A 13,001-nucleotide genomic window follows, 5' to 3' on the forward strand; every position below is an offset into this window, starting at 1 on the left:
AGCTTCAGTCATGTCTGACTCTTTGTGATCCCATGACTGTAGCCTTCTAGGCTCCTCTGGCCATGGGGTTCTCCAGGCAAGGACACTGGAATGGATTGCCATACCGTAGATAGTGGAGTGTTATTAAAATCTTTTGAAAAAACAAATTGACTATGTGTTTGTGTGTGTGTGTGTGTGTGTGTGTGTGTGTATGTGTGTATGAACATGTATTATACTTATAAAACCAGTAGTGGCATCCAGGGTAAACTTGAGAACAGATGGATTAGGTAGGAGACTACACTAATAGTCCAGCTGAAAATTACTCTTGGTCATCATGAACTTTCTGTAAATATCTAAGTCAGTCTTGCATTTTTTAATTCTCTATATCAGTAAAGTCTGGAATTTCCCTCCAACTTTAAATAATATCTATGGGGTTGCAAAGTTGGGACACAACTGAGCATGCCTAGTCAATAAAAATGTAGGCCCTAACCTCTCTTCAGGGCTGCTAACTTGAGTATCAAACTGCTTATTTTGTCTGAAAAGTGAAAGTTGCTCAGTCGTGTCCAACTCTTTGCGACCCCATGGACTCTTTTAGTCCATGGAATTCTCCAGGCCAGAATACTGGAGTGGGTAGCCTATCCCTTCTCCAGCAGATCTTCCTGACTTAGGAATTGAACTGGGGTCTCTTGAATTGCAGATGGATTCTTTACCAACTGAGCTATCAGGGAAGCCCTTATTTTGTCTACTTAGCTCTTTTGTAACATATCCAACTATATACATGCAAATGATCACTCAATCCCTATGGCTGGCCCCACCCCCACATTGAAACTTCCTCAACCCCACTGACTTTATGTTCACCAATATAATCCACGAATGTCTCCTTTGCTTGGAATGTGCTTTCAATTTGTCCCTATTTGATCAATATTTTTAAGGCATGACTCAAATATCATTTTCACCAAAGCTTCTACAACAGTGTTAAGTATGGTATTTTTGTGATATCTCACTAATTTTCTATGTTCCTGCTTATCATTACATTTTTCAAGGCATATCATAATCAAATTGCTTAAAAGTCATAAGGAGAAGATCTTAAAAGCAGCCAGAGAAAAAAGATATTTCATAGAGAGACAACAACAGCAGACTTCTCATCAGAAACCATGTATGTTAATAAAATATGTAAAATCCTTTTTTTTCATTTTGTTTTATTTTGTTTTTAATTAGGGACTGTGAAGAGTCCTCATTTTTTGTCTAATGAGTATGAGAGTTATCGCAAATCATCATGTCCACAGCATTCTGTAAGACAATCTCCCAAGTTTCTGTGAAAAAATATCCCTATGACAAGCTTAAATGGAGCACTCATTAGTCTATCCATCTGGTACTGGGTTCCAGAGGATAGCATAGGTGTATTCTCCAGGGCTTCCCAAGGAAGCCAATGAACTGCACATACTCAGTAGAGAATATCCCAAAGGGATTAAACAGGATCAGGCTCATGCAGGGATGACCAGACTCTGGCACTCCTCCCAGAGGGCACTGCTGGCCCCAGCTACTGGAAGTGGGAAAAGTTAAATAAGAGACTTCAAAGAGTAAAGGTACCTCCAGGAACATTGTTCCTGTTTACCCTTATTTAAGGACAAGACTATAAAGTGACTATTATCAAACCAATTCACACCATTGACTTACTTACATGTTTGTAATCATATGAAAATAAAATTACATTTACATAGATAATATAGAGATCAATAAATGCAAAGATAGGGAAAATGAGAGCTAGAGGGAAGCTGTTTTAGAACTTATAAGTAAGAAATTATTTTCCTTGCATTCCTAATACCAGCTTTTCTTCTCAGAGTTAATAGCTAGACCATTATTGACACATTATGGAATAAAGTGCTTTAAAAACATACTTTTCAAAGTGAAAAATTATGTGGAAATAAATTCACAATTTGAACATGATATAAGAAAAAATTAAAGGTGCAGGAAGAAATGTGAACTGTGAATATGCTTTTAATAGTTAAACTGTTTCATTTTTTACATAAATTCTTATTTTTCTCAGATTTATCCAAAACAGATTTAAACAAAACAAACAAAAACATACTTTTATCTACCTTACTATTTTATCGGGTATACTGAAAAACCTTTGATTTAAGAGATATCATATAATAAATGTTAGGCAGGAAGTTAGGCATGAGCAATGAGGGGTGGCCTAGATTCAAGCTAATCTCTAAACCCCACCCTAGAAAGGACCCAGGAGAGCTCACAAATAGGCTACAAAATAACTATACGGACTTCAATTCTAGCACCCTTGATGCACAGCTGTGTCCTCAAGTGACTTTAGACAGCCAGGAGCCTATTAAGTGTTCATAAATATTCTATACATACATATATCTGATTATAACAGACTGAATTATGGGAAAATATGCACAATAGAGTTATTATAACAGACTGAATTATGGGAAAGATATGCACAATAGAGCCTGTTGCTGTGTAACTTGCAACTGTCAATCAAAACTCAGTCCACGTCTGCCTAGATGAATATGTAAAAGCCCTGTCTTGAAAACCCTGTACTTTATCAGTCACCAGTGCCTCTCCTGGCTTGGCCCATCTCTCCCTGGAGGTGTTCTTTCTGTTCTTTCTTCAATAAACTTGTTTTTGCCACAGGTAAGACCTCAGGTTATTCTTTGTGTCTTTACCAAAAACTGAGGTCCACAAGGAAGGGTCCCCTTCTACTCTCCCTATCTGGTTAGCAACAAATGTTTTAAGACCTAAAGTAGCAAGTATAAGACAGAGAACACCTTGATCTTATCAGCAGTTTTTGTCAAATAGCTTGTTAGGCACACATGTTCTCTCTTCTGCCATATTGAATTGATTGTTCCATTCCCTCATCTCTCATTGCATTTAAGTCACTATATTCAGCCATCTCAACTATTAGGTATAATGGTACCTGGGTCTCTACCCAGATCAAGAAGAAAAAAAGGCATCAACAATTGACACATTTGTGCTCATAGAAAGCATGGACTGAAGACCTAAAACGATACCCATAATAATCATTGCCTCTGAGAATTGCTGTTCTTCTAGCAGTATACAGTACTGGTTGTATGACTATTTTAATCCATAATGTCTTCAATTGTCATTTGATCATTTGGGAGGGTAGATATTATTGTCTTTTTCAAAATGTTATACATTATCTGGAGAAAGGGCTTGGTCTCTAACTGCTCACCTTAAAAACAGAATAAAAGAAAAATACAAAAACAACAAAACAAAAAAGTAGGTCATGTTCACACAGTTACCCTTAACCCAACTGAAGTAAAATAGTCATGCAATAGCGTGGTAAATTTTAAAGCTAGAAGTATGGTTACAAAACACTTAGGCATACTTCCATATATAAATAATGAAAAAAAAAATTCTCTGTTTCACAGAGAAACGTTCATAGATTAGTTTTGATTTGAGTGAAGGAAAATGATAATATTCATTGCAGTGACTTTCTCTGCTCAGTACTGCTTATACATGTGCCCCAAACCCAAAATTACTTACATTTTACAAGACTCCTGGAACAACTGCCTGAGCAAAATGTTACTCTATTATTAAATGAAAAACAAAAACATTTGGCAATAACTGAAGTTGCCAAACATTTTTTTTAAAAAATAGTTTGACTTAAACCACCCAATTCAGATGAAATAAAGACTATGTGAACTGTTAATATTAGATGTATAAAATTTAAGTCAACCCCATTAAGCATACAATTATATATACATATATATTAGAAATATATACATTAAAAGTATATTTATCTTTGAAGAAGTCAATTGCAGTGACCTAATGAAAAATCAGGATCCTGAGTATTTCACTTTTTCTTCAAAAGTCCTTCATGCACTTCAATGTTTTGTCTTTCAAAAAACACTAGAAAAATTTCCCTGTCCTACAGGAGTAAGTTTTGATTTGTCCTTCTCAAATCCTTAACATTTGCACTTTAGTTCTGTGGATTTCAGAATCTGCATCGTGCTGAATGAAAGTACATCTATCCACATTTAAGAACACTGGCAGTCAGTACACACTATTTAGCAATTCAACATGTATAATATTTTAAACTATTAAGCTACTATTACATGCTGATAACTGTGCTTAACACTAGAGATAGAAAAGAAGTAAGCTACATAGGCCTGTTTAATGCAATCACAATCACATTATGGGAGATGAAAGGTGAAAGGAAATATGAAGTAATTACATATGTAATGTTTATTTATATGGTAATACAGGAGAAGCAATGAATATGTAAATCCCAAACCTATTCCAGTTTTCAGAGTTTAAATGAATCACAGACCTAATGTATCCATATTTTGCATTCCTTGGTAGGTCATTAGCAAGACTTATATTTATTAAAACAAAGATGACAAAAAAACAAACTGTGTCTATTTTTTGAAAACTTCTAATTTGCATAGTATCACTATGCTTCTCTCCATATATTAGCTTTATTTCTATCTTATTTACTTGAAGCTTCTGACAATGCTATTTAAACCCAAATACATAATGTTTCTAAAGCAAAGTCCTAAACTGATAGGAAGATGATTTTTTTTTTATCCTATCTGTCCCTCCCCACCCCATAGTCATATTATCTATAATGAGAATGTGATATCCTGTAGAGATTTTACTTGATGTGGTATTATATTCAGTATCTTTTTAATCAGATTAAGAAGTGAAAGGAAAAGCACACTTAACAACAAACTGGAATGGATACAGAATTAATGTTTATACTTTTAAAGAGTAACCCACACTCTATCCCCCAAAAATATACCAAAGCAGATTTAAATCTGAGAGATATTTATAAAGGACTTTTAAAAATAGCTGGTAAAGAAAGCTGGAGAGAAAACTGTGAAAGCATCCACATGTCATTGAATTGGCTTTCATAAATTACAAAACACACCATGAGGACAACATTGTTCCCATATATTGTTACAACACATACCCTTGTTTTCAGAAAAACAGTGTATGCATAGCCTTGAGAGTCTGAATATTTGGCTTCAGTTCAGTTCAGTAGCTCAGTCGTGTCTGACTCTTTGCAATCCCATGAACAGCAGCACGCCAGGCCTCCCTGTCCATCACCAACTCCCGGAGTCCACCCAAACCCATGTCCATTGAGTCGGTGATGCCATCCAACCATCTCACCCTGTGTCGTCCCCTTCTCCTCCTGACCTCAATCTTTCCCAGCATCAGGGTCTTTTCCAATGAGTCAGCTCTTCGCATCAGGTGGCCAAAGTATCAGAGCCTCAACTTCAACATTAGTCTTTCCAATGAACACACAGGACTGATCTCCTTTAGGATGGACTGGTTGGATCTTCTTGCAGTCCAAGGAACTCTCAAGAGTCTTCTCCAACACCACAGTTCAAAAGCATCAATTCTTCGGCGCTCAGCTTTCTTTATAGTCCAACTCTACATCCATACGTGACCGCTGGAAAAACCATAGACTTGACTAGTCGGACCTTTGTTGGCAAAGTAATTTTTAGCTTAGGGTTACTAAAAACATTACACCTGCCTAGGACCACACAGCCAGCAGAGATTAAAATGACTAATTCTGAATTCCATAAAGTGTTCTTACTGCCACAATATGACCACATTCCATATGCGTATGTATTTTATTATGATAAAATAAGAATTTGTCATTACAAACTAATTCACTTTTCCTTAAGAATTTAAAAAATGCCTTAATAGCCAGTGAAGTTCATTTACATATACATTGGTAGAGACATTAAATTACAGATTAGAGTACATTTTTTCTATTAGCACAATGATGTTCATTTTTCTCTAAGTTTAGAATAAAATTATATTTATAAATTTATTGGAATAGGCTACATGCATTATCAAAATAAAATAATAATGAACAGATTACTACTTTTGGAAAAGATGAAATAATATAGTCCATATTTGCCTTTCTGCCTTAAATAACTAGAAAAATGACAAGGTACATAAAACAGCAGACAACAGACAGTATAGGTCTGAATGCTGAAGTGAGGCAAACAAAATGAATCCTGAGTGTGTACCAGTTTCCAAAATGATATGTCAAGACTGCAGCACAGAAAAAAATGCAAACAGGGACCAGAAGAATCAATGATTTGGGAAGCTGAATATAAGAGGTTAAGGTAGCAAAAAGTGAATGGGCAGAGTCCCCATAATGAAGTAGCTGCACAGGGAGTAGTAAACATCTTCAAAGTGAGGCCTCTCAGCCTTGATCTACACAATCTCCAACTAGAAAAGATATTATAAAGATAATGATAAGAATCTGATGAGTCATTCTACTATTAAATCTTTGTAAGTATATTTGAAATAAATGTAGTGAAATGAAATTCATTGATCAATCAAAAAGAATAAATAGTATTCTTAGTAATATGGTTTTTTTTAACATTAAATTCTTAGCATAAACATTAATATAAATAAAAACCAGGCAAACAAGCTCAACAACATTTCTTTATAGGTTAGAAATATCATATTCCAAAGCAACAAATAATAACATTTTTCTTTCTATTAAAATGTTTCATTTCTATTTTCCATAATAGCAAAAATATACTCACACATTAATGACACTGTCAAACGTATCACTATTTCGAGTATTTTTTCCCCATAATATTTAGGTGTTAAATTTAACTTCTCTGATACAAGAAGGTGATATGCTGAATATCTGAAAAGTTTAGCATTAGAAAACTATGTAGCTAATATTAATTAGTGTGTATGTTTGCCATGCCCTCTAATGAGATTCTGTGAGTGTTAATATTTGGGTAGGAGGAGAGAGCTAACACAATCAGGTAATACCTAGAAGTGCAATGATATACATCCCAATTTAATATATTCTGTGTCTGTGGCTATTTCTGTCCATGTAATTAAAGTGTATTAAAGGACAGAGAGGGACTTCCCTCATAGCTCAGTCAGTAAGGAATCCACCTTCAATGCAGGAGGCCAGAGTTTGATTCCTGGGTCAGGAAGATCCCCTGGAGAAGGAAATAGCAACCCACTCCAGTATTCTTGCCTGGAGAATCCCATTGACAGAGGAGCCTGGCGGGCTACAGTCCATTGGGTCACAAGAGTCAGACATGACTTAGTGACTAAACCACCACCACCACCACCAAAGGACAGAGATGGATCTTAAAACCTGTAGGGTGGGACATTACATGAACTGCATTTCCAGAGACACATAAAGCAGGCTTGAAAATGGGCACTCCAAGGGAATTCATGACAGGCTTTCCTTGTCAGATGTCAGCATCCCTCATGAACAAAATAGTTCAAAAGAATCCCCAGCTAGACCCTTTTGTCTACATGGATGATTCCAGCATGAACCTCCAGGATGATTCACAGATATCAGCTGGTCCTACAAAATGGAGGAAGTCTCATGGATGCACCTCATTTACCCTCACCCACACACAGTATAAGGAGATGGAGCCTCTTTAAGCTGCAACATGTTTCCAGATAAAATCCCCCAGAGAGAACTTGCTTTAAAACTCAACCTACTGGAGTCAACAGTAAAAATTTGCTTCAAGAACCAGCAGATCAAAATGATGAAGCAGCAGCAGCAATAAAAGCAGCAATCACTAAAGCCACCAAACCAGGTCCTACCAACCAAGAATGTGCCCACAGCATCAGTCAGTCCTCATTTTTTTCTCCCTGGAGTTTCAGATTCCTGTAACTTCCTCTCACGTCAGCCCTTAGATCCTTTCCATTGAGTAGAGGACTCTGTCATTACAGAGATGTCTGTAAGTGGTGTCCAAGTGCAAAATCCTTAACTGGAGAGGCCAGTGGCCTCAGTTCCTGCATCAGCATGACAAGCTGGAGCTTTGCAATCTACAGTCCAGAGACAGCCTGGAGCTCCAGAACCCCCTCTATTACAGTGCACTTTAGATTTCTCTGATCAAAGTACTAATAAATATCAGACAGTATAGGAAAGAAGAAAAACAAACTGTATGGTGGGATATTTCCCAAGAATACACACATGTTTTTTGGTTTATGCTAGAAACTTATCAGACTATTGCTCAGAGTGATTGAAATCCACCTCTCCAGCTCTGAAACACTGAAAGTGAAAGTTGCTCAGTCATGTCCAACTCTTTGCGACCCCATGGATTATACAGTCCATGGAATTCTCCAGCCAAAATATTGGAGTGGGTAGCCTTTCCCTTCTCCAGGGAATCTTCCCAACCCAGGGATCGAAGCCAGGTCTCCTGCGTTGCAGGCGGATTCTTTACCAGCTGAGCCACAAGGGAAGCCCAAGAATACTAGAGTGGGTAGCCTATCTGCCGGAGTCCAGCTCCAGCAGCCAGGGAAACACCCTGAAGGGATGAACGGGGTCGGCGAACGAAAATGATGCAGTCTCTCGCTCAAAGCACTGGGCTGCATGTTTATTTTAAGCATCAGGTTTTCTTTTATACTTTTACAAAAGCATTAGGTCAGAGGTATGGCATCTTCAGTTTCCCCTCACCCATATTTACTGTCTCTGTAAATCATTGTTGTCCTTCAGAGTTCCCTCTTAAGTGTCCTTGTGATAACATTGTAACTCAAGTTTGTCTCTGGGCTGTATATTACATTCCTCAGTTTATTTCTTATCTCTTTAAATCCTGCTATCCCCTAGTAACTTAAGCTCATCATCTCCTAAAAAGGCTTTTGGCTATTAGTATCTCTAAAATACCTAGTTTCCATAAGCTATAGTAAAATATGCCAACACTACAACATACCTTAAACCTTTAGCTTCTAACTATTCTTAATTATTCCTAACCCCTAAACTCAGCAAACTTCTTTTGCCATAAACATTCCCCTTACAGGCAGGTTTCAGATAACAATGTTTCCCATGGTCTCAAGCTGCAGCCTATGTGCTCATCCTGGAGTATTCTTTGTAAAGATCCTTGAACAAATGTCAATAGTTCACTTTATGGATTATAACATTCTTTCCAGCCAACTCAACCGGAGGAAGGAAAGGACAAGTCAGAATCACAAGACCTAACTCCTTCATCCCGGGACCGTGCCTGCGGGATGAGGAGAGGGGGTTGGGGCCGTGCCTCCATTTTGTCAGTAATGCCTATCGCGGCTCCCGACATCTCCTCCTTTTTTATTTTTTAGAGCATAGGTGTGAAACTCAGTAGATAAAGCAGAAACACTTCGGTTGAGTATTCTGAAAAGGCACAGGGCTAATAGACAAATCAGAACCAACAGGCATAAGCACTTGGCTGCATTAATCATTATTGTAAAAAAGGATCCATGGGAAAGATATCCCTCTAGATTTTTAAAAAGGGAATTAGAAAGCCATTGAGAGGAAAAGTCAGACTCTGCCTGGTTCATATTCTGGATATCTTGATGTAACTTAGAAATATCAATACTAAAATCTGAGTGATTCCAGGTGTGGGACAAGGAACCAGGTAATTGGCCTGAAGGAAGACAAAGACCCGGAAGAACTGCCCTGTATAAATGACGTGACCGCCTCTGCTGCGCCCCTCTCGCTGGGGGGGGCACCACACCCTTCTCTGTCTTGCTTCTATCTTAACAAACCATTTCTCTGTGCTCGCCCACTTGTTGCTAGGCTATGTCCCTAATAATAAATTTTACATCTGCAAAAAAATAAATAAATAAAATCTGAGTGATTCCAAACGCCTAAAATACTGTTTCTAATGTGTTCCCAAGAATGCACAGAATCATTCACTTGTAGAGGGGTAACACACATCCATTTAAATTCAGCATGGCACCTTAAAGACAATTTAATTTTTAAATTTGTAATTTCTTGCCCTACAAGCAGGACTGCTTCTTCTAAAGCATTGACCTTATTTTTTATCTTCCTATCTATAATTTCCTGTGTAGCAAGAGCTACGGAGACATTTTTGGACAGGTGATTGACAAACGAGGCAGTATGCACTTCTTTTGACAGGGCAACAGCAGAAACCGTAACTGAAGCAATTGTGGCAATCAAGGCAGTTATTCCCACAATCAGAGCTGCAATGAATCTCTTAGGTCGAGAAATTAAGCCATTAAATTCATACAAAACTTTCAATGCATAATCATCAAACCATTGTCCCTCTAATTTTACAGGAACCATCAAATATGGTGGTTGCTTTACAATCATCACAGCCTTATAATTACTATAATCGTTCCCATCAACACAATTTGATATAAAACAATGCACACATTCAACATTATAAACAGTTTCTCCTTTAAGAACTCTCAAATCATTCCGATTTTTGGCTAACAGAAAGGCATAGGGAGAATGCATGCAGGCCCGTACAATTTATCTTTGTTCATTTAAAGGTCTGTGTAAAATTACAGGTGCCATAGCAGCCAATGCTCTCCATAATTCAGGTTGCATGGGACCTGTTTCACTGAAACTCACTAAAGGAGGAACCCATCCATTAACATGCCACCTAGTAATTGCTAAAGGATAAGGGATAAATGAATCATTCCATATGGATCTATAAGGTTCTTCAAAAATTAAATTCAACCGTTGATCCGAAAGATAGGGGCACCCCCATTCAATCAGAGAATGTCTGGTGGCAACAATGGGAATAAATAACTTTAGGGCATACATGCATTCGTTACAACGTGGAAAGCCAGAAATTCTGCTTATACTTTCCCATGCCTGTAGTCCTTGTTCATCAGAATCCAGGGTGGGGAGTGCACAGCTCGGAAAGTCCTTTGAATGAGGGGCTGCCTGTTTTATGGCATCATATTGTCTTTCTTGCACCCCAGCATCAGCAGCTGTAAGGACCAAAAGTCTCTCTTGCCATTGCCTCTCGGAGAATCAGTAAGCATGCCTTTTAAGGAAGTGCTAACACATCCATTCAAAACCGGAGCTGATCCTGGTAAGGAGGAAGGTATGACAAAGCAAGTAGGTGGATAAACAGACACGCCTGAAAAATTGAAGGGAGCGCTGACCACTGTTTTAACATTATTAGGATAGATGGAAGCCCCGCCCAAAAGATGAGTATCATTAACAAAAACACGAATGGGCTCATTCATCCAATCTACAGGCTGGAAAGAAGGTGGATTAGGCAAATAGGCCCAATGAACTTTTTCTGCCCTGGAGGGCTTCAGCTGACAAGCCAACACAGCAAGCATAGCCACAAACATTACCATAGGAGTGGCCTCATATATCCCCCTTTCTATTAATTCTTCAGCCTGCTGAGCGAGGTGTTTCAGCTGGCCCCATGTTGGCACCCTGCTGGAGGTAGTTGCTTGAGTACGATGACGGCAACGAGGTGGAGCAGAATATGGCTGGACTCGATCAGCATGTCTCTCTTGAAGCGCCAGGTGCCTGAAGCGATGTACTAGCAGTGAAGCCACAGGTGAAGGGTCACCCGCCCTTCGGCTTTTCCTTGGTTCTCTCAGGTCCGGACTCGATAAGCTTTTGATTTCCCCAATATTCTTCAGTCCCAGACTCCAGGACTCCAGGGATCTCAGCGACCTCAGCGGTCTCTGTGGTCTTGGAGATCTCATGGGGCTGGACATGTCGAATTAGTCTGTCCGGAATCCAAACAGGAGAAGTGGAGTCCTGAGGAAACACACTAGCATACCCTCTCCCGCAAGTTAACAGCACATCTGGCCCTTTCCACTCTCCGGTAAGGAGGTCTTTTTACTTGACCAGGGGCCGAGTCGCAGCCCCCTCAGGAATCCAGTGTCTCATCATTGCAGTTTGCCCCTGTGTGTCTAAGTTTAAATGATCAATTACAAACAAAGCATGGTGTAGAACATGATGTGGAGAGGAATATTTAAATTTTACCTGTCTTAATTTAGCTATCTGATTTTTTAAAGTCTGGTGAGCCCTTTCCACTATGGCTTGGCCTTGGGAATTATAAGGTATTCTTGTTGAATGCAGTATAGAAAATTGTTGACAAAATCTGTTAAAGGCAGCAGAAGTATAAGCTGGGGCGTTGTCTGTTTTTATCTGTTCAGGGAGTCCTATTTGGGCAAAGCATTGAAACAAGTGCTGAATTACATCTTTTGCTGCTTCACCTGATCTGGCAGAGGCTACAATAACATGAGAAAGGGTATCCAGGGTAACATGCACACAGGACAGTTTCCCAAAGACCGGGGTGTGAGTTACATCCAAGTGCCAGAGAGCGTTAGGCCTAAGGCCTTGGGGATTTACTCCTAATGGTAGAGATGGATTAGATGTTGGGCAGTTTGGACATAACTTGACTGTTTGTCTAGCCGCCTCCCTAGGGATATGAAACTCATGCCTTAAACCAGCTGCATTTTGATGGTGAATTTCGTGAGAATTTTTAGCCTTGTCAATCTTTTTATGTAAGTTTAAAGCAATTACTTTAGTTAATGCATCTGCCAAAGCATTACCCTCATGTAAAGGGCCGGGCAAGCCAGAATGGGCTCTAATATGTCCCACAAAATATTTTTTATCTCTATGCTTAATCTCTTTTTGTAAATCGAATAATAAGGAGAAGATAGTAGTCTTATTTTCTGGAATATTAGCAGTCTCAATATGAGGGAACAACCCTACAATATATCAGGAGTCAGTTAAAAGATTGAAGCCATGGTCTTTCAAATGTTGAAAAGCCCAAATAACTGCTCTTAACTCAGCTCTTTGGGCAGATGTCTCTACAGTTACCTGAACATGGGATTTTCCATTAGTAATTATAACTGCTTTACCATTAGAGGAACCATCTGTGAAAACTAAAATTGTCCCTTCTAAAGGTTGAATAGAAAATTTCTTTGGAAAAATCACGTAATGTGTTTTCAAAAAATGTAAAAGGGGGCTTGAGGGTAAATGAAACAACATTTGTCCCCTGAAATCTATCAGGGCAACTTGCCAATCATCATTATTTTGTAAAAGAAATTGCAGTTGATCATTATTGAATGGAATCACTATATTTGCTACCTCTTTTCCAAAAAGTTCCACACTTCTTTTTCTACCTTTTATAATTAATTGTGCCACCAAGCTGGGATAAGATAAAACTATTTTTCTTGGGGTCACTGGTAGATGGAGCCATTCTAATGGGCCTTTTTGCCACAAGCATCCTGTAGGTGTATGTTCTGTGGTGAGAATAATTAAATCCCATCCT

General features: G+C 38.5%; 1 pseudogene; it reads left to right on the forward strand.

The window, feature by feature from the left end:
* The first annotated feature begins 7,167 nt into the window (after positions 1–7,167).
* LOC145539526 (arginine-fifty homeobox-like) lies at positions 7,168–7,775 on the forward strand (annotated as a pseudogene).
* Positions 7,776–13,001: the final 5,226 nt, after the last annotated feature.

This window comes from Giraffa tippelskirchi, chromosome 2 (genome assembly GCF_054371585.1).
Source record: "Giraffa tippelskirchi isolate mGirTip1 chromosome 2, T2T-mGirTip1v1.2.pri, whole genome shotgun sequence".
In the NCBI taxonomy this organism is placed as follows: domain Eukaryota; kingdom Metazoa; phylum Chordata; class Mammalia; order Artiodactyla; family Giraffidae; genus Giraffa; species Giraffa tippelskirchi.